Raw genomic sequence first — 22,838 nt, 5'->3', positions numbered from 1 at the left:
GTGTAAAGATTACTTAAAAAATAAAATCTTAAAAAAAGTGGGGGTGGGAGTGGGGTAAGGGTTGAACACACTCCTGGAACATTCCAGGTAACTCACTCCTTCCCACATCCAAGAGCCTTATGTGTGTTCTGTCTCATTTCACTCTAAGAATGACTGTCTCTAGGAGTTTTTAAGACAGTTTCTTTGACACAGTACCTGGTGTTATTTGGCACCCACCAAGAAGAGGCAGCAAGAAAATGTACAGAGATTCTGCTATACTTTATTCCATATCATGTTACAAGAAAACAACAGTGACAGCTGACAAACCATTACATCTTTCATAATACAGACAAATTACACTTGGTAACAAATATGCAACATGTATTATTCCATTCTCCTTACTATGTTTCATTTTGGAGTATAGTTTTCTGANAAAAAAAAAAAAAAAAAAAAGGATAAAAGAAAAATTAAAAAAAAATCCACTTCCAACCAGAGAATGTCGATTTTGTATGTGCCTCTAAAGTATGCTGCTATGGGAAGGGGAATGAAAATAGAAGATGCTTATTTTACTTGAGACTTTTTTGGGTTGTTTTTGGTGTATGAGAAAATTGCAAGGCAGTAACATATATGGTTTCTTCTGCCTATAAGCCAGTATGAGAGATAAAAGTTATGTGCAATTATGCAGCATATTCCTATGTATGGGGGGGGGGGAATAATCTACCCCGGTATGTACAGCCTAAACATCCTCTTATGTAACAAAGATTACAAAACCAGTATTATTCACAAAGAGTCTCTTATATAGACACACAAGCTAGGGTATTAATTACACTGGCTGTCACGGGCACACCGAGGAAAGGATACTGAGAGGCTGTGCTTTCTCTGCAAACCTGGAGGCTAACCCGGAAACTCTTCTCGTCACTCTTGGGAGGTAAAATAGCTTCTCACCCTCTTATCAGTGGATGGACAGCCACCCCTGCCTTATGCCCCTTGTTTTGTTTTTTCTTTAAGCACTGCAAAACATTTGTCCATGTCCTATGTATCTTGCATTTTTAAGTCAACCAAACTATTCCTTTAAGGAAATGAAGTCCCAATTTTTCTTTCAGAATACTATGTGTGCAGTGAGGCTGCATTGATGCCATCACCATACTAATGTGTTCCTACTATTCCAGCTGTATGAATTCAAGCTAATCCTTCATATAAAAATAATCTCGCAAAACATTCCAGTGCTTTCTCAATAGAATAATAAATTTGCTAATGAACACATTCTGTATTGATTTTCATGGTTGCCCTTGGTGGGAGAGGGTGGTGAGAGAGGAGGAGGGAGGATGGATTGCCAATAGAAGAGGAAAAGGGAGACAAAGCAAACTCTGGATTTCCTGTATTGATAACAGGATGGGGAACTACAAACCTCCTAAGTGAGACCTTCTGAGACATACGTCTCTGTAAAAACCAGATCTCCCCCCACACTGAGTAGCATTCTGATTTGATTCGCGAGAGAAGCTGCCTATGACAGGAGTATACAGATCTTCGAATGATGCTAATATTCCTAATTGAAGTCTTTTTTAAATATTAAATATTTTCAAATGTTCAAATTAGAAAGCTTATTAAATAGCAAGATTTAATCATCAGCTGCTCTTGATTTAAAGTTAGTAAAATACAAAAGTTATGCCTCTCCCCCAAATAATTCGAAACAAACCACAGGCAAGGCCATTCTTAATTGCATGTAAAATTTTCTCCCCATATTTATCTTAAGGAATCCTAATTTCAGCACATGTTAAAATACCACTAAAGACTTCCAAAGGGTTGGAATGTCCGAAAGAAGAATGGGAAAGATTTCTAGGTAGCAACTAGTAAACATTCTAGCCTTAGGTAACGTTTGCTCTCTTTAAAATTAATTAGCAAACAATTCCTCGGTTTGCACCTAGAAGCTTTCAATGCACCTAGAAGCTACTTCTGAATAGGCTATGACCTTGGCCCATGCCCCCGCCCCACTCCAGGGAAGGTACCCTTTTAACGCTTAGAAGTTCTGGGTCCAATTTCCTAGGAATACTGGCTTTGATTGGAGAGCACCTTTTCCCTCACGTGACTCTCAGAGGATGCCTTTGTCAAACTGGCTCATAATTCCTAGTCTTGATCCTAAAAAAGTGCGACGCATTTCAAGTCCTCGGTCCCTCCTTCTTTCTGACCAACTGGAAAATGTAGAATGACGTACATGAAAGTATTTCCATAGGAACTGGTGTTGTGAGGGGTGAGGTTTCATGCTCTAGATGAAGTTTCCTAACTGCCCCCTTGGCCTCACTAGTATTTGGGGCTGTGCAGGGAGGCCAGCCCCGCTGGGAGGTGGCCTGCCTCAGGCAGCTCTCCATCCCTGTCAAAGCACAATGGGTGCCCAGTCCACTTTTCCCTCGTCACATACGTGCCTTCATCCTTCATGGTCCCTCATCGTCCTAACAAGGGAAGCTGGGCCCTTCTTTTTCCCTTGCCATCTTGAAAGCAAGACTCCCACATGGTTTCTACAACCTGTGTTCGAACGGTTTTTCCAGGAGACTGTTTAAAGTTAAGGTCCCCAATGGTGTCTTCCAATCAGCTTGGAATGTTTTAAAAAGTGTAATTTAAAGGTGTTTTGGTGTAAATGAGCAAAATTTTAACTCCGGTAACTTTGTAATTCGCTTTTTTAACTGTTAACTAGCCCAGATGGCTTTCAGGCCTCATCCAGCAGAGATAGTTCTTTTGCGCCCAGGTTCTAAGTGTTCTGTTCCTCATTCTTTTCTTCTCCATTTAGAAAACACTCCTGAAGCATAACAGAGTGGATGGAAAATATAAGATGTTGACAAGACCCAGAAAACATGTAAAAGGTGACCTCCACTTCCAGAGGTTGAAAAGTAAGCAATTATCCCTGTCCTTGTTCTTAATGCTAGATATTTGTTTCTTTACTTCCAACCTACTTGGAAAACAGTCATGCTATGTGGCTTAAAAATGCTAAGCAGATTTCAATATTCTATATACACGTGCAGTTATTTCCAAGAAAAAACCACATTTGCAAATGTCCTCAAATGGTAAGCGACAAGTGGGGCCCCGCAGCCAGGGACCAAGTTGTCAAGTCAGTCTGAGAACATGGGTTTGCTGTAGCTAAAAATTTCCTTCCTAGTGGTTGCAAAATGTTGCACTGCTCTCAAAGAAAACACACATTGTTTTATGCCACTATGTGGCTTTCAAGTACAGACATTACTGAAGAAGTGTGAACACCAAATGTGTTGTCTTAATGTATTTAAGACATGGCTGGTGAAAGCATAAAAACCTTTACAGAGACGCTGCGCTGCAGAGGGAAATCAAACAAAATCAAACACAAAAGACTGAAAAGAATACATGCCATGTATCAGTAAGTAAAGCTTAATCTTCACATAGTTCTTGGAAATCACAAGGTATCCAAATGCGTGCAAGGTTTTAAATAAATTGCAGAGAAAACAGGGTCTTGCCAGCTTCAATTTTCTTGTAAGTGAAATCCACCACGGGGAGGGGGAAGGAAACTGATCCATGATTCCCTCTGTATTATTGGCCACTTCATTAATGTTTTTTTTTTCTTCCCGGAATGATGACAACTTAATCCTGGAAGGAGGAAAAGAGAAAATTGCTATATGTAAAAAAAAAAAAACTTACATCATTCATTTTTTCTAAATTACATGAGACATCAAAATTGGTCAGGCCAAAGTGAGTCTATCCGTTTTCTCCGCAGCCACCCAGCACACATTTCGGAGGCAGAGTGCTCTCCTTCACCAAAACAGCTCTTATAACAGGATAAACAAGTGTTCTGACTACACTTTTTCCCCTTACAGTGATTTAACTCCATGAATGTAAACGGTCTAACCTCTTCTTGGATTATTTAGAGAAAAAGAAATTCAGCAAATTTTCTTCCCCAAATCATTAGTAGTGATACTGGTCTTAATTAAGTGCCTGTAGCATCACACAGACCATTAAAAGGACATAGCCTCGTGTTCAGTTTCATGAACATGAAATAGAAAAATGGATCACATACGTGCTTTAAAAAAATCCAGCTGTATATAATTCCTTGGTTGCCTATTATCAGACCTAGTTTCAGTAGAATGAAAATTGGCCAGCATGACCCAAATTTCCAGGTTCTTCCCAACATCCTGCCTATGACTGCGCGTTTCCAATGGTGCTTGCTTAAGCTCGGTAACTACTTCCATGTGAATGGTTCAAGAAGAAAGAAGGAATGTCCCCTCTGTTCCTCTCCGCATTTGTCTCTGGTCCTTAAGCATTTTCACAGAACCCCTAGGATGGGAAAGAAATGTCTTGCCAGGAAGAATGAAAAGGAACACTCCCAGGATCATGTGACACAGCCCAGGGATTCATCATCTCCATTTAGAAGCTCAAGGTCACCGAGGCCTGGTCAGGCCTGCTTGTCCCCTTCTACAGTGCCACACGGTCATTCTCCTGAGAAGAGAAGGAACCTTGGCCTTTTGTTGAGATCTCAACGCACAGCTGTCCTCCTACTGCACGTGCAGGCTGTCGTGCCATGAACTTCACTGATACGTGGTGCTACCTTGACCAAGAGAGCAGAAAGTTCCAGCCTTACAGTTAGGAACAGCACACTCCACTCATTTCCTCCAATTAGTATGATGATTTTTTTTTTTTGGAAGGGTAACCTTCTGTTTATCTTTTGCAATGAGGTGAAATTCATAGAACATAAAATTAACCATTTTAAAGCATATAATCTAGTGGCATTTTGGACATGCACAATGTTATGCAAACATCACCTCTAACTAGTTCCAAAACATTTTTGCTACCCTCAAAGCAGTCCTCATATTCTTGAAGCAGTCACTCCCATTCTCCTCTTGCCCTAGCCCCTGGCAACTGGTAATCTGCTTTTGGTCTCTATATAGTCCCCTGTTCTGGATATTTCATACCAACAGAATCCTACAATACATGACCTGTTGTGTTGAACTTAGCAGAATGTCCTTCCATGTGGGAGCATGTATCAGTACTTCATCCTTTTTTATGGCCAATAATATTCCATTTTGTTCATCCATTCATGAGCTGATGCATATCTGGACTGTTTTTGCCTTTTTGCTATTATAAATAGTGCTGCTACGAACATTCATGGACAAGTATTTAAACACCTGTTGTCTATTCTTTTGGGTAAATGCCTAGGAGTGGAATTGCTGGGTCATACGGCAATTTTATATTTAACTTTTTGAGAACTGGAAAACTATTTTCCACAATGGCTGCATCATTTTATATTCCTACCAGAGATACAGAAAGGTTCCAATTTCTCTACAATACTCTTGCCAATATTTGTTATTTTGTTTTTGTTTTTGTTTTTTTTTTGGATTATATACATCCTAGTGGGGTGAACTGGTGTGGTATCTCATTATGGTTCTGATTTGCCTTTACCTAATGATTACTTAGGTTGAGCACTTTTTCATGTGCTTGATGAACATTTGTATATCTTCTTTGGGGAATATATATTCCAGGTCCTTTGCCCATTTTTAAATTAAGTTGTCTTTTTGCTGTTGAGTTGTCAGACTTTTTATATATCTTGGATATTAATCCCTTGATTTGCAAATATTTACACCCATTTTGTAGATTATTTTTTCACTCTGGTGATAGTATTATTTCATGCACAGAAAATTATAATTAGGAAGAAGTCCAATTTATCCATTTTTTCTTTTGTCGCTTGTCGTTTTGGTGTCATACCTAAAAATCCACTGTCAAATCTACGGTTATGAATATTTATGTTTTCTTCTAAGAGTTTTATAGTTTTAATCATTATATTTAGATCTTCAATTCATTTTGAATTAATTTTTGTTTATGGTATGAGACAGAGGTAACATTCCATTCATGAGTTCCATGTCCTCAGTGACTGAGACAAATGTGAACAAAAGCCCTTACTTTAAATTTCTGGGACAGATCTGGGGGTGGAGTGAGAAACCTGGTTGAGTGGATATCACACATAGGCCCTTTGCTATCACTAAGTCAACACTCCTTGGGTGTTTTCTCAAATACTTGCTGCTTGTGGCTCACTTGGCCAGCTCTCATCCCTGCCAGGTTGCCCAGATATGCCTTTATCAAGCCTCCTCTTTAAAAAAAAATTAATGTTTATTTATTTTTCAGAGATAGAGCACAAGCAGGGGAGGGGCAGAGAGAGAGGGAGACGCAGAATCCAAAGGAAGCTCCAGACTCTGCTGTCAGCACAGAGCCCCACGCGAGGCTTGAGCTCATAAACTACAAGATCATGACCTGAGCCGAAGTTAGACGCTTAACCAACTGAGCCACCCAGGCTCCCCAAACCTCTTTTTATTTTAATGTTTATTTATTTATTTTGAGAGAGCGAGAGAGAGAGAGAGAGAGAGAGAGAAAGAGAGAGAGAATCCCAAGGAGGTTCTGTGCTGTCAGCACCCAGTTCAACGTGGGCTTGATTTTAGGAACTGTGAGATCATAACCTGAGCTGAAATCAAGAGTTGGATGCTCAACTGATGAGCCACCCAAGCACCTTGATCAAACCTCTTCTTAAATAAGTCACCACCCTAGCAAAAATAACTAAATGAGAACAACTGCCTTAGCCCTATCCCACCCTTTTCTTCCAGGGAAATGAAATAAATCCATCCTTTGTTCTACCTGTTGCTCCCACACAATCATGCCTTTTGCCTTGTGCACTGACATCTTTCCTGAGGCCCATGACATCAAAGACAGAGAGGACTTGTCCCTGCAGCATTTCAAACACACCTGTCCATAGGCATCCTCAGGTGTACACAACCCTGCTACCAAATTTGACATTTTTATTAAGCAGATAAAAAAAAATGCTCTTTGTCTTCAATGTTGCTTTGACAGAGATTTCACCTCTTACAGGAAGCCTGCCCATTCTGGACGAATGGGAGAGTGATGGGTTTGTCCTGACATAGGCTTATGTAGTCATAGAGTACCTACAACCACACACAAATGACAAATTGACCCTTGAACAATGTAGGGATTGGGGCACTGGCTCCATGCACAATTGAAAATCTGCACAGAACATTTGACTCCCCCCAAAAGTAACTACTAATTGCCTACTTTTGATTGGAAGATATACTGGTAACATGAACCACTGATTAACACATATGTTGTATATGCATTATGCTCCATATTCCCACAATACAGTAAGCTAGAGAAGAGAAAATGCTATTAAGAAAATCATAAGGAAGAGAAAATACATCTACAGTACTGTTCTGTACTTATCAAAAAAATCAGAATGGAAATAGGCTTGAGTAGTCAAACTCGTATTGTTCAAGGGCCAACTGCAGCCAGTTCCTGGCTCTCCTCCATTCTACCACTTCCATCAACTGAATGCAGACCTGGTTCCCAGGCTGACCTCCTGAGCTTGAGTAACAAGACCCTGCTCACATATTCAGCAAACCATTGCTGAATGAATAGGGAAGGGAGAAAGTGGAGTCTGAAAATTTGGAAGTGGAATATGTTTTTAGGCATAGGGTTCCCTCATGGCACATTGACTAAGGGGAAAGGCTGTGCCTGTTCTCTTACTGAAAGACCCCAGTGCCGGGTACAGAGTCAGACTTTGGCAGATACACCATTGGCCAAGAAAGGTGGGTAGAATTAACACCTTCCTGTGGGCCAAACTTTCTTTTAAATCCCATGACATTCTATTTGAAATTTAAAATCAGAATTCTATTCCGATTTTCAGTATATCTCATTTGACATAATAAACTATGTAGTCACCATAATCCATGGCATGTTACTATCCTGTTGGGTTGATTTATGACTTTTTTTTAGCCATTGCTGGTGTTTGTCTTTGCCTTTGTCCTGATTCTTTAAGTGTAATCTCTAGAAGAATAGTATGTACCTAACCCAGGGCATAAGCAGAATTGGATAATAAAGGATAATGCGTAATAATAGTAATTGGATAATTAATGGTGAACATGGTGATTATAGATAAGTCCATTACTTATGTTTGGGATCAGACATTTAATGGAAAAAGCCAGTAATAAAAAAGAAGGGCGGTGACAATGAGAGCTAGCCTCTTTTCCATCTGCGCGAGATGATTCTATAGCCCAAACTGTGCCAAGTACCCTGCCTGACACTGTTCAACAGCGGCATGGGAGATCCTTTCTCTCCTTGGGCAGCATCAGCATCAGTTTCAATTTTCAAGGACTACATATAAGGTGAGTCAATTTACTGCTAGAAAATTTCTTTAAGATCTAAATGTAATCATATATTTGATGTGTGGGGAGGTAGGTGGAAGGAATGGGGGTAAACGACATTCAAAGGGAAGCAAAATATAATAGCAACATAAATCCTTCCCTTACATTTAATTGATTATTAAAATAGACCACATGTGCAATACAAATGAACAGGGGATATGACTTACAAGCTCAACTAAGTGCACCTCAACACATCAGTATATATATATCATCAGATTAATGGATGCCATTTTTACCTTGCTTTCTGCTTTTACAATGTTCTTTCTCTAGAAATGAACGTTTTAAACAAGAAATTGGATTTTATTGATAAAATCCCTATTCAGAAGTATCTACATAGAGCTTCTCAGCTATAAATATTAATTAATTGGATCGCTGGTACCCATAATGCAACTTTGTTCTGACCCATGTGCCCTATGAACTAGATATTTTTTGGATTCAATTTTCTTAAAACCAACTGTCAGCATCATGTGATGGAGGAGATGAAAAATGAAAATGAGCAGTCCCGCTGTGCAGGTGGGTGACCTGTGGGAGAGAGTCTGCCTGGTAGGATTTTTACGCGAACCATCAGACACAGACCAATTGATTAGATCATCTCATACCCGCCACCAACTAGGCTCAAGAGACTAATTAGAGAGAGTACTGCCTGCGCAGGCACCCCATTGACACCTAATTTGCTCAGCCAAAGCCTTTGGGGAAAATGTATTATCTCTGCAGCTGCACTTCATGCATTTCTGATTTGAGGCATAAGCAAGGAGTGCTTCATCACTCTTTTGAGCAAACTGAATGTAGAAGCCCTTAAGTGCTAAATGCAAGCAAACAGACCCAAATTAAAAACAGGCCAGGCTCTTTCTAATTCCCTCTGTGCTCCCCATTAAATCTCTGTGTGTACATACACACACACCCCTACATACACACATGCAGTTTACACGCTGGCGGGACCATACAGATGAGGACCTCAGCTCAGGGCGCTTCTCTGCGATCAGATGGCCTTTCTTTCACTAGCTTATTTATCCACTCTAGGTTTTGTGTTTATTTTATTGTCTTTTTTTTTTTTCTTCCCCCTGCTGCATTGCCCCTCTGCAAAGTATTCTTTTTTTTTTTTTTTTTTTTTCCTACAGGAAGACTCTGGCCCATTTTTTTCTCCTCTAAGCCTCACTGGAGAGAAGTGATTATTTTAGTTCCAAATTAAAACAACTGTAGGTTTTCCATTCATCGCCTAAATTGTGAACAGGATATTCACCAGGATGTATGTGAAGCTGTAGGGTAATCCGCTCATTTCTGTTTGAGAGACTCTTTGTTAAGATGCCTAACAGAGAGGGAAGAATTATTAAAATTTGACAGAAGGAAAGCTGCCTCACAATGGCAAAGATGGCATAGAATTATGAAATAATTAAGTTGTCTTCAAGAAAAACAATATATGTCATTTGACCAAGTTTAATTTTTATCTGTTTATCTGAAAGAAAACCAATTCCAATCTTCTTTTCAAATGTAGAAACTAAACTATTGGTATAGGAGTCATTTAAAGATAGATAGATAATTAATTACATGCTTCAAAAAGGGAATAAAAATTAAAAATCCAGACAATATGGCAAAGTTAGGTTATTTTTGTGCCAAATCTAGTGGTTATGGGGAATGGATTTCCATCATGCTGGAAGAAAAAACAAAAAACAAATAAAACAAAACAAAGTAGGACCTGCTATGGTAGTGTTCTAGACTGGACTCACTGACTGTATGCCTTTTTATTCACATGTTAGATGTATTATTTTACCCACATGTTCTAGTAAATTACAATTCTGCTTTCTAATTTTCACACTTATCTTATTCTTCAGAATTCAATAAAGATATTTTTGGATCATTTTAGCTGGCTACTTTTTTTTTTTAATAGTTTATTTATTTTGAGACAGAGTGTGTGCAAACAGGGGAGGGGCAGAGAGAGAGAGGGAGAGAGAGAATCCCAAGGATGGAACCCCCATGCGGGGCTTGAATGTGAGAACATGATCTGAACCAAAATTAAGAGTTGGACACTAAACCTGACTGAGCCACCCATCCCTTAGCTGTCTACTTTTAAACCAACATTCAAAATTGGCCTATCTTGTCAAACGATAGTCAAAGGATTCCAGTGGTCATCTTAGTGAATATCTTTCTGAAAGTATATGGAAAGTGGTTATAGGGGAGATGTCTGAAATAATTAGAAAAGCAGAGCCTTAAAAAATGCATATAATTGGGGCGCCTGGGTGGCTTAGTCGGTTAAGCGTCCGACTTTCGCTTAGGTCATGATCTCGCGGTTCGTGGGTTCGAGCCCCGCATCGGGCTCTGTGCTGACTGCCAGCTCAGAGCCTGGAGCCTGTTCCAGTCTGTGACTCCCTCTCTCTCTGACCCTCCCCTGCTCACGCTGTCTCTCTCTCTCTCTCCTAGAAATAAATAAAACATTAAAAAACAAATTTAAAAAAAAATGCATATAACTGTATATAGAATTTATTCGGATATTGTGAAAAACATAGTCCAGAAAGCTCCCCCTCCTCAAGTACCATATTAATAAGATTTCACATGGAAAATAACCAAGAAAGAAAAAAATCTACGAGGCTGTGCTGCTAATGAGTTTAATTTTTGCTTAAAATACTAAGAAAAACAATGAAATTAATCTTTTGTACGTAATTCATCTTCAAGCAACATTCACTACTTACAGAACATTAACTCCTGAAATAAGCCTGCTAAACCCTAAGCAATAGGCAAGCATGGATCTCTCTGAAGTAAATATATATACACACACACACACACACACACACACACACATTAAATAAAAATGCATACACATATGGCACATATACTCATTTGAATATATAGAACACATATACTCAAATTTTATACTGTAGATTCTATGTAAATGTTAGACTCAAAATGGCAAGTTTTAATCTTTATATTGATTTCAGAAAATTTGGGGACAGCTTAATTTCTTCGTTGTTTTGAGTAGGTTTAATTATGTCATGATTTGGCTAGAAATATAGTTTTCTTTTAGAACCTCTGAAATCAGTGTTTTTCAGTTACTCTGACATCACATTGAAGCTCCTTGGGAACTTCCTGAAAGAAGTAAAAATTAGTCAAACCTACTTCTGTTAACTTATTTCTGAGTTGTGATAATCATGTTTCTTCCTCACCGCTCCCCCCCACCAACTTCCAGAAGACAACACATCTTTGAGACCAGCAAGAGAATATTAATTAAAATGAATGCAGAGATAGACAGGCTTTGTTTTAAGCTTAACAGAAGGTCCATCATTCAAAACAGCTCAAATCCTTTAAGTTGAAAGCCATTTGGTAACATCCATATGGGTGTACAATGCACTAATTGCAGTGACTTTGTGCATTTTAAGCTTCATGCCAAAGTGGAGATTTTAATTAAAAAATTTTAGGCAAAGCTATAAGTCTAACATTTCAAAACAAAGCATTTCTCACACAAAGAAACTTAACATATCATTTCAATAATGATCACTATCAATGAACATTTACTGAAATCTCCATTAAAGACCAGGCATGGTATGATGTATAATTAGTGGTAACTGAAAAGACTGCTGTATTTTCATGGTGTGACTGTTTATTAAATCAGATTTATGTAAATGTAAAAGACTAGTCATATTTTAGACCCATGTGGATGGCAATTCTAGTAGTATGTCCTGTCTCAGTGAAGGCCAAGAGAAGGGCAGGCAGGGAGACAAGGAAAGTACTAATCTAGGTCTTCTAAGAGCACCCAACACACAAACCATCTTTTACAAAATCATATATATTATATATAATATATATGATGATATATATCATACATAAAATTGTATGTATATAATCATGTATGCACATATACAAATACATAACTGTGAGGTCTGAAATAGCCCATTGAAATAATTTTAATGACAAAGTTAAGAATAGAAGACCATTTACCAAATGTGACTTGTTCTTTCCAAGGATTTCATATTTGAAGCTTTATATGCTCAGCATACCTTTATAACTAACTGCCTGCCAAGTGGGATAAGTTAATTAAATAGGATTCAGACTCTTTAACTTTCCTCATATATTACCGTCCTACTAACCTATATTTAAATAAACCAAATACAAAGCTATGTAACCTAGCAGTGTGCAAATTTTTTACAACTTAAAATGAACACACACAAATATCATAAAACCACTTCTAAGTATTTAGCAGTCAGAGAAACATGAGAGTTCATGTCTGACTTTAATGAAAAGATCTGAGACTTCATTTTGGGTGGATTTTTTTTTCTTTCAAATTAAAACTTGTCTAGTATTATTGTCCAAAGTGTTGAAGAAGTTATCATGCTAAGGGTTTTGAATTCAAAGTAATATGATTGTCATTCTGTCTAGTGAACCATTGTATTGCACAGATCTGCAAAGCTAAAACGCAAATTTCTGTGGTCGAAATTAGATTACAAAGGATGGGTAAATAAAGAATGGTGTCAGCATAAACCAGAAGTCATATTGGTTCATGCAAGAGATTTAAATTTACTGTTGATAGCTAAAACATGGAAAGAGCCTAAGTGTCCATCAACGGACAAATGGATCAAGAAGATGTGGTTTATCTATACCATGGAATACTACATGGCAATGAGAAAGAATGAAATCTGGCCATGTGTAGCAACATGGATGGACCTTGAGGGTGTTATGCTGAGCGAAATAAGTCAGGCAGAGAAGGACAAATATCATATGTTTGCACGTATAGGAGGATTAGGAGGAACTTGACGGAGGAACAAGGGGGAGAAGAAGGGCAGAAATGGTGGGGGAAAGGGAGAGAAGCAAACCATGAGAGACTCTTGAATGCTGACAAAAACTGAGGACTGATGGATGTGGGGGGAGGGGGGGATGGGCATGGAGGAGGACACTTGTGGGGATGAGCACTGAGTGTTATGTGGAAACTAATTTGACAATAAACTATTTGTAAAAAAATAAAATAAATAAATAAATAAATAAATTTACTGTTGAAGTTTTGAGCCACCAAGTCACGGGAACCACATGCCAGAGACATAAAAACCGTTGCATGTGAGTTGAAGAGGTGCACGGTACTGTACATACCATCCACTTACCCACATGCTTCCTCTTGGTGTGGCTTGGCCACATGTTCTGGCTTGGAATTCACTGTTTGTTGAACATGTCTCCTAGATATTAGCACATATTAGCAGAGATATTTGCTCTGCCATCCAAAATTCTAGATCCTCAAGCCTTCCATCAATCTTCTTTCACCTGTAAACTATGCTAGTATTTTTATTAATGTTTTTACTGCTTTTGTGAGTCCTATGTGCTGCAGACTGAATGTCTGCATGCCCTCCAAATTCCCATGTGAAACCTAATTCCCAGTGTGATGGTATTTGCAGGTGGAATCTTTGGAAGGTGATTAGGTCATATGGGTGGAACTCACATGAATGGGATTAGTGCCCTTATTAAAGAGACCTTAGAGAGCTCTCTCACCCCTTCATCATGTGAGGACACAGGAAAGAAGTGGAAGAGGGACCACACATGAATCTGCTGGTGCCTTGGGCTTCCAGATTCCTGAACGGTGGGAAATAAATGTCTGTTTTTTATAAAGCCCCCATTCTGTGGTATTCTGTTACAGCAGCCTGAATAGACTTGAGACATTTTGGTTATCAAGTTGAAAAAATTCTTACTCTGTTTTTTCCCACAAGTCATACAATTTTTACTGAGGTATTCTGCTGAACACAGGTAGGAAAATGGACCTCATATTCTAGCAGAAACATCTATTCTTGTGGAGCCCATTCTGATATTGTCACAGAATGACACATTGTGGACACTACCATGGCACATTTTTTTTTTTTTTTCCTGAGGAGGGTCCACAGAAGGCCATACTGGAGGGGTGCGGAGGCTGGACAGCCAGCTCACCTCACACCAACTCCTGCCCGTGTAGCAGTGCCTCACAATGTGAACAGTGCCACTGAACAACTTTCCGATCAAGACCAAGGACAAATCACTAAGTGCTGAGTCATGGAAACTAAGACAATCTACATATAAAGTCATCTGATACACACCTCCACAAAACTACAATTCAAGTATTTTGATACTGGTTATAGTGCTATAACAAGTTACTATATCTTTTTTAAAAAAATGTTTTTAGGTAATCTTCACTCCCAACATGGGGCTTGAACTCACAACCCTGAGATTAAGAGTTGCATGCTCCAACGACTGAGCGAGTCTGGCGCCCCACAAGTTGCTATATCTAATAGCTAAGATGAGTTCTGAGAGACAAAATTATGGAACATATGTTAGGAGAAATACATACTAGCATTTTGTGCTCAGGTAGCATTTTTTTCTCATTCAAAGTATATTTCCGTCTATTCTCTCATTAAATGAAAGTGACTAAAAAAACAGGACCACGACTGTTAGAAAAGAACAGGTTTAATAAAATGGAGGGGTTTTTCGTTGTTTTTTAAGTTCTACTCCTTTAGTCACTGGATCAATGTCTTCTGGCAATAGGAGCAGCAGGAGGTTATGTTCCAGGTTTAAATACCCCAGCACTCACTAGAGGAGTCACAACATTTCTAGGAACCAAGGGATACCAACTGTCCCCATTTGCCAGGACTGAGAGGGTTTCCAGGATGGAGGACTCTTAGTTTTAAAACTGGAGCAAATCAGAATGAATTGGTCACCCTCACAGAAACAACAGGGTCGACAAGTTGTTACTTCCAACGTTATAAAAACAGAGCCAGCAAGCTCAGCACTTTACTACACAAACTAAGACATGCTGACGCTCTGGTCTCAAAATGTGTGTCAAAAGCATTACAAACACTAAACACTGAGAGTGGCAAAAGATCTGTTGAAAAGAGGGTGGGATCTGAGTCTTCCCTCCTCTCAGCCTCCAAGGGATTTTTTCATCTCTCCTGGACTTTGCATTTTAGGCCTAAGTTGTTTGTTTGTTGGTTTGTTTTTAATTGAAGCCATGGTAAGTCCAATTCTGCTTTAATGAGGTTGTTGAATTCAAGACCTTCAGCTTGTTCTTTACCATAATTCTCAGTTGCACTTTCAATAAATTTATCTATTTAAATTCACACATGCCTGAGCAGGGCGGCTCGAAGGAGGTGGCTAAGGCTGCCACTCTCAAATGACAAGAAATGCAAATACTGCCTGACAGGCAGACAGAGGCTGCACAAGACACCCCTTCCCCTCCCCCATATCAATCACCATGCACCAGAAAGATGCCTTAGGTACTCATTAGTTTGCTCACTTGTGTCTTTATATTTGCCTATGCATTTAAAAGGAAAAGGCAAAACAAATGTGCACTTACTCCTAGCTTCACTGCTCTGCTCTCCTTTATAAGTCAAACATGATTTACTGTTTTTGATTAGCACATGATGTCAGATAGACTTTCAAACTGCAGCATTTGGAGCTATGAAATACTGTCATATCTTTTAAAGGGCAACTGCAATAAATTAGAAAACATCATCACTATGCTCTTGCCTTGCTTCACTGTGGTCACACATCGTGAACTAGGAGGTTCAGCTCCTTAAAAATGTGAAGGCTGTAATGCCTGATGAATAAGACACTTACATCAACACAATTGGTCTCCTCCTGGTATAAAACAATTAAAGTGCCAACAGCTCAGTGGTTTAGCAGCAGAGCAAAGAACAGCGCTTGCAGGGCTGGGTCAATCTCTCCCTTCCAAAGGCAACAGAGCTGGAGAATGCAGGGACAGTAGCCGGCACACACGCGCTCATGGGATTAAGGGATGCTTCATGGTTTTTTAGTGTCCACTTGTGGTGGAGTGAAACAAAAGCACCAGTGGAGTTAGGGGAATTGAGCTTTTACTGTGGGAGGCAATGCAGTATCTTTTCTCCTTGTCCTAAACCAGATCTACAGTGTGGTTAAGTCAGGAATGTAATGTCTTCCCTTCAACACCTGTGAGCGGAGCACATCCCAGAAAGGTCTTATTTCCTCTTCACACAAATACTAAAGAACAAAGTCATGCCTTGTCTGTTTGTTTTCCAGTCTGCTGGCATTAAAACTGTACCCTAAGCACCTATCACGTCTCATGATGCTCTGTTAAGTCTTTTCAAAAGTTCTGACTTTGAGTACTGGGGCCATTTGGAAAACAAAAACAAAAACAAACACTGATCTAGTGACTTTGTTGCTTCATGAGGGAAAATCACTCCAGTTCCATTTTCAACGTAACAATTAAATACATGTACACTGTATTAAATATACAAATATGGAGAAAAAACACACCCAGCCTCATTAGCTTCAATAAGCTGTTCTGGTTATGCATCTCTTGCAATTCTTCCATTTGCTGGCTCTGCATGAGATGCCATGCACAATGAGCCAGAGCCTGAGATGCTAAAATGGAAAAGCTCTTTTGTTTTCCAATTAGTGACCTCCCACATTTTAGTGCTAGAGTTTATATAATCAATCATATAGGACCAGAGTTCTCATAATCAATTATTGAGTACCTTGGTCCAAGCAGGATGTAAAACCACTCATGTTTGGATTAACATGGTATAGTAAAATCTTGTCTCTCTCAGTACTTTCTTCCTAAGAAAAATTAAAATGTATTGATTTTAGGCAAAAGGCAGAGAGAAATACTAGGAATAATGGTGTGAAATGAAGCAAGGAAATATTTAGAGACTAGAAAACAATGGCAACAAGAGCTTTCTGTTAGAAAAGTATGCAATCACAGTCACTGTTTTGAGGGCTATCTTTCTAAGCACTACACAGATCACAGTAATCCCTCTTGATAGAGTCTTTGCACTTGAAACTTGAAAATATCTACATTTACTTCTATGTCCTAAAGAATTGCCTCCAAATTGTTCATTTATTTATTTTTTTAAAGTAGGCTCCACACCCAACATAGGGTTTCATCTCACAACCCTGAGATCAAGGGACACATGCTCTGTGGACAAAGCCAGCCAAGTTCCCCTAAAAATTGCCTCCAAATTCAATCAATAAATATCTAAGTTGTAAAATCAACTTCTATTCACTCCTTTCCACTCTTATTCTGTCTGTGGTGTCTTTTACAATTGTATGTACTCTAAATATTATGATTATATACTTATTAAAGTCTTATTAAAATTTTCAAACACAGTTGCATGCATTCTAAATACCATGACCACATATTTTTTTCAAACACTCAGAAAAACAAAAGAATTATACAGTGAATATCCACATACTCACTATATAGATCTTACAATGAACATTGTGACATGTTTGCCTCGTAACATATCTATTCATTTGCCTATGGTTCTATCCATCCATTAATTCATCCTATTTTTTTTGGTGCATTTCAATATAAGTGGCAGATATCAGTACACTTCACCCCTAAACATGCATATAATTAATTATACCCCAATATATATTTATGTTTTTAAGGTAAATCTTGCAATAAAATGAAAAAAATTAAGTGCATCATTTGATGAGTTTTTAACGAGATTACACAGGAAATGTCACATTGCTATGTAACAGAAAACATCAGTTTTAATTCAGGATCTGAGATTATGATGTTTCTCACCAAAAAAGAATTTCTTTAATGTACTTCCTCTTTCCTAATCTCATCAGTTCCTCAGTGGGCAAGACATTGATAAATGCAACTCCCAGTAAAAGAACAGGCACAGAGCACTTGGACTGTGATAATTCTTAGAACTTTCTGAGTCACTGTTTCTTTACTCAAGAACCAGGTGAACACCAAAAAAAAAAAAAAAAGAACCAGATGAACACCAAGAATTCTCTCCAGAAAACAACATTGATACAACTACACTCAGGTTTTTTTCTCCCCCCATACAGTCTAAGTTGGCTCACAGACTTTGTGAATTCCATTAATAGGTCCAGGGACCCCAGTCAAGGACCTCAGGATTAGATTGTCAGAATGTTGAACCATCAAGGAGCATTTCCATCATCTGCCATAATTTTAGAACATACTGCAGAGGAAATAGCCTCTGTGAAAGTTAAGTACTTGAAGATAATTCCTTTTGGACAAGCGGCACAGTCTAGGGAGACTTCTGTTAAGAAGAATAAGGCTTACATGATTTCCTACACACTCCCTCGATGATCAAAATACAACCAACCAAATGAAATCAAAACAAACCAAAAATCTCAGTCTCTGGGTTGTGTTTCCTTCAAGATAGATGGAACCTGGACCATTCTGTCTGCTGAAGGCAACTGCCAGCAAGAGAAGCATAAATGAGAGCTGTGGATCCTGCACAGGGAGTTAACTAGGGATCTAAATAGATGATCCTCAGAAATATGAGGAGCTGAGTTAAAGACTCTTTTCCCCACACACAATCCTTCATTCTTCATCCTTTTTCTTGTCTATTAAAGTCATTATCAGTGATGTACCAACATTAATGGAGGATGACAGATAAATGGAAACTAATTCCATTGTGCCCATTCTTCACTTTATTTCATATGCTGTATTTATTTTATCATTGTGAAAATAAAAATTATTGAGAACTTCTCATAGCTTTGTCAATGACCCTGAACTGTTATTTTTCCTTTTAAGGAAAAAAATAGCATCAGCCAAGAATTTGCCATTGTTTCTAATACAGCCACCTACGTTTTCCCTCTCAGAGAGGACTGCAGACAATGATCCTCTCTGAGGACTCACCTAAGCAGTTAGAGAGGATTTTATTGTGCCCCTGGTCCCCACCTGCAAAAGGCAGGCATTTTCTATTTTATGGTTGAGAAAGCTGCAGCTTTAGAGAAATATTTCATATCCCTACGCTCTGGACAAAGTTTTGTTTTTCTTACCAACCACAGTGTTTTTTCTTATCATCAGAAGACCAACTCGTGGTCTTCTCTATCTGCTCTGTACAGACTGATCTGCCTTCTGTGGTCCTACTTTGGCTCTATCATTTCAGAACTGTGGCATACCAGAACTTGGTCTGGAAGCTTGGTATACTATGGACTCTTGCTCACTTTCATCTTCTTGGTTAAACTCTATCTACACTTGCACCCTGTTCATCCTAGGCACATGAGTTATTTGCTCTTCTTTGCTGGGAGACACAGAAGGTTTATGGTTTATGGTGTCTCTCTGGGACCTGGCATGGTAGCACTGAGAGCCCAAAAGAGCCTGTGGATTTTCAGGAACCCATTAAGGAGAGAAAAGGAAAATGCGGAGTCAGGGATGACTCTTCTCCCAGCAAGCACACTTAACTCTCTCTTTACCTTGCTCCTTCCCACTGATGGACTTGCTGGTTTGGGTGTTCAAGGGAATTACTTTAGTTCTCTGATCCACATAATTTTACTTTTATACAACTTAATTTTATACCATTTCTTTCCTTGAGTAATAATAAAGAAGAGACTAAGAGTTTCAAAATCAAATTATCCATACATTTTGACCATAGTTTTGTACTTGATCAGATGCAACAGCAACAAGGCCATTCCTCATTTCCCCTTCTTGAAGCTTTGCATTTCTTTTTCCTTTAGTCTCCCTTTCATTAATGTACTCATACACACATACACACCATTTGAATGACAATTTGTGATATTCTTAAAGGAATATTCTGAAGAGAAATTCTAAACATATAGAGATGAGATCCTAAGCATCTTGCAAACTCAAAACCCTTCTACAATTAAGCCAAAGTAGAGGAAGTTTAAGAAAAAACTGGATTCAGCATAATGAAATCTAAACTTTTTCCATTTATATGTCTTTCTTTTAAATAATAGGGATGCTCACTTCCTTTACTATTTTTTTTAATTTTTAAAAAATGTTTTATTTATTTCTGAAAGAGAGCACATGAGCAGGGGAGGGTCAGAGAGAGGGAGACACAGAATCTGAAGACAGGCTCCAGGCTCTGAGCTAGCTGTCAGCACAGAGCCCGAAGCAGGGCTCGAACCCACGAACTGTGAGATCATGACCTGAGCCGAAGTTGGACGCTTAACCGACTGAGCCACCCAGGCGCCCCACACTTCCTTTACTTTTAAGAAGCAAGAAAACAGGATGTTCTTCAGAGGTTCTTAGGCAATGGAGGGATAGAAAACCTTGCTATGATTGTTTTAGTGGCTTGTGAAGCCTCAACAAAGGCCCAAAGCAAGAACACAATGTCAACAATGAGACCAGACACCAGTGAGACCAGCTCCTACTACTAGGATTTGAGCACAAAGGTGGAATCCAGAGGCTATGAAACCACCTGCATGGGACATACCACATGTGATGATGTACAGAGGACTGAGGAGAGTTCACTCAGGCTGCAGTTGCAACCCTCTTCAGACCCAGCAGCATGGGGTTTGATCTCTAGACACATGTGAGACCCAGCTGGTTTCACTTTGACACTATTTCTTCCCTCACTTTCTTTCCTTATTGAAGTCTTTGACCTATGTTTCCTTCCATGCTTGACACTCACACAAGGCTCTCATTTTTGCCCCCAGACTTGTTTTCCTCCCTTGGAAATCATTTTTGAATATCTCTGGGATCAAAGAAAATAACAGGAATGCTTTTTCACCCTTCTTTAGAAATATTTTATGTTATCTCTAATGTGTGCTAACATTTCTGTGGCAATCATTAGTGTGTTATATGGTAGTTTCCATCTCTCAGTCTTCGGTACCCTCAATGGAAAGCACTTCCTGTCTCCCCTGGAAGTTAGTCATGGACTCTCAACTTGTTCTGACCAATGAAATGTGCACATCCACGTGGTTGCTTGAAGGGCCAGTATTTATCGTATTTCTTCCCCCTGTCACGATGACTGAGGAGGGACATGAGGAGATGTAGCTTCTGTTAGCCCGTGTCTCTTACAGAGCCCCTGATGACTCATATTAGACATACAATGTAAGAAATAAACATTTGTTATGGTAAGCCATTGCAAAACCTAACCTATCCTGAAAGATACATGCCTATAATGTCTAATTTGGATCATAAGTCCTCTGATAAAGACTGCAACTTACCAACTCTTTAAAACAATCCTAGTGAGGTGGTTGGTTTTGCCATTCTGTATTCTAATAGGGAAAAAGAACGATGGAAAATATATCTAATTTGCTGAAGGACTCACTACTAGTAAGTGGCAAAGTTGGAACTTGCACCCAGATTTTACTACTCCAATCCCATAATCTTTCTAACTCTATTGTGATAACAGTTAGCTCTTAAATGATATAGGCAGGAGAGAATGTTCACTTCTGAAAGGTAACAGAACAGAATTTGAGAAGGTAATGAGAAAAATACTACAAGTCCTGTAAGAAAATCCATGCTTTTATGTTAAGTGAATAGTAGTACTGGATACATCTGCCAAGCTTTAGAGTGTTTTGTTTTTGCTTGTGTTTCTTCCTTCTGGCAAGAGAAAAGTTTCCAGGTATCTGGTGGAAAAACTGGGATTCTCATATGAATATCATTCTCAGCTGGGTAAACTGAAGTTAATATAATTTGAATCTGAGTAAAATTCAGGTAATAGTATCTTTTTGAAATTATAAGCATGAGAGATCATGTACGTCAAAAGGGGCCTGGAAAGATACATACCAACTGTTAAAAGTGGCCATGTCTGGGAAGAGATCAAGATTTTCTGTAGGGTGGAAACTTTAAAGCTCTACTATGTATGCTTATGTGTTATTTGGATACTTTTTTCCCCCATTTTTTTCATTTTTTAAAACATTTATTTATTATTGAGAAACAGAGAGAGACAGAGCATGAGCATGGGAGTGTCTGAGAGAGGGGGAGACCCAGAATCCAAAGCAGGCTCCAGGCTCTGAGCTGTCAGCACAGAGCCCGATACAGGGCTCGAACCCACAAGTGGTGAAATCATGACCTGAGCTGAAGTTGGATGCTCAACCAACTGAGCCAGCCAGGCGTTCCTGGATGCTTTTCAATAAGAGCATATTTATTAATTACTTGTGTTATTAACACACACAAAATGTGATGAATAACTGCTGACCTCATAACTATAGATGGGTGAGATCGTAATATTTGGTAACTGCAATGAAAAACTAGACCTGTTTGACACTTGGCTTAGTTGATCAGCATTGTTTAAAGCTTTGCTACATATCCTTATGTTTAAGAGAAAATTTTTTAGAAAAAAAGGAAGAAGCAAAATATGTTTTATGCTTAACACTGTATATCCAAATTGAATTATTTTCTGATTTTTTGGTAATGATATCTATTCAAGGCATTAATGATGAACTAAAATTATAAAGAAGAAAAAAAGAGATAGGATATCAAGATAGAAATAATCATGAGTGGCAAATATTACTCAACCTCTTTAACTACAAACACATAAAACACATGTATGAAAAAAGAAAATAAGACTCTTTGGTCATTACTAAATTAAAAATGAACCCATTAAATTTAACATGCTCTTACTGATACCCTCTTGTTTACAGAAAGGAAACTAGGCTTGAATCTCTTATTTCCAAAGTGATCAACAATTACACAGCATAATGATATTCTGTTGTTCCATAGTTACACCTTATTTTGAGGTATGAGGCAATAAAGCAATGGAATTATTGTCTTCATCCAAAGACTATTTCTTTATAACCATATTATGTAATGAGCATAGAGTCATTACAAGTCAAAAGATTTGGAATTGGTAATTTTTATTTAAAACTTTAACTAGAGATTCTGAAATTCTTATTCTAAACATGATAGTGGTATGCTTCCTATGTTGCTATTATCTATCTTTCATCTATCTATCTATCTATCTATCTATCTATCTATCTATCTATCTATCTATC

At 38.5% G+C, this 22,838-nt stretch overlaps 1 protein-coding gene across 1 annotated transcript in view; it reads right to left on the bottom strand.

The window, feature by feature from the left end:
- Nucleotides 1-414: 414 nt before the first annotated feature.
- Nucleotides 415-22,838, bottom strand: part of CDK14 (cyclin dependent kinase 14) — a 563,883-nt gene continuing 541,459 nt past the window's right edge. Inside the window, exon 15 of the mRNA XM_077766835.1 lies at nucleotides 415-3,585. The gene's annotated coding sequence lies outside the window, so the exon portion shown is untranslated. The remainder of the gene's footprint in view (nucleotides 3,586-22,838) is intronic.

Source organism: Crocuta crocuta, unplaced genomic scaffold (assembly GCF_008692635.1).
Source record: "Crocuta crocuta isolate KB4526 unplaced genomic scaffold, BGI_CrCroc_1.0 scaffold165, whole genome shotgun sequence".
NCBI classification, from domain to species: Eukaryota; Metazoa; Chordata; class Mammalia; order Carnivora; family Hyaenidae; genus Crocuta; species Crocuta crocuta.
This window is presented reverse-complemented; position numbering and strand designations above follow the sequence as displayed.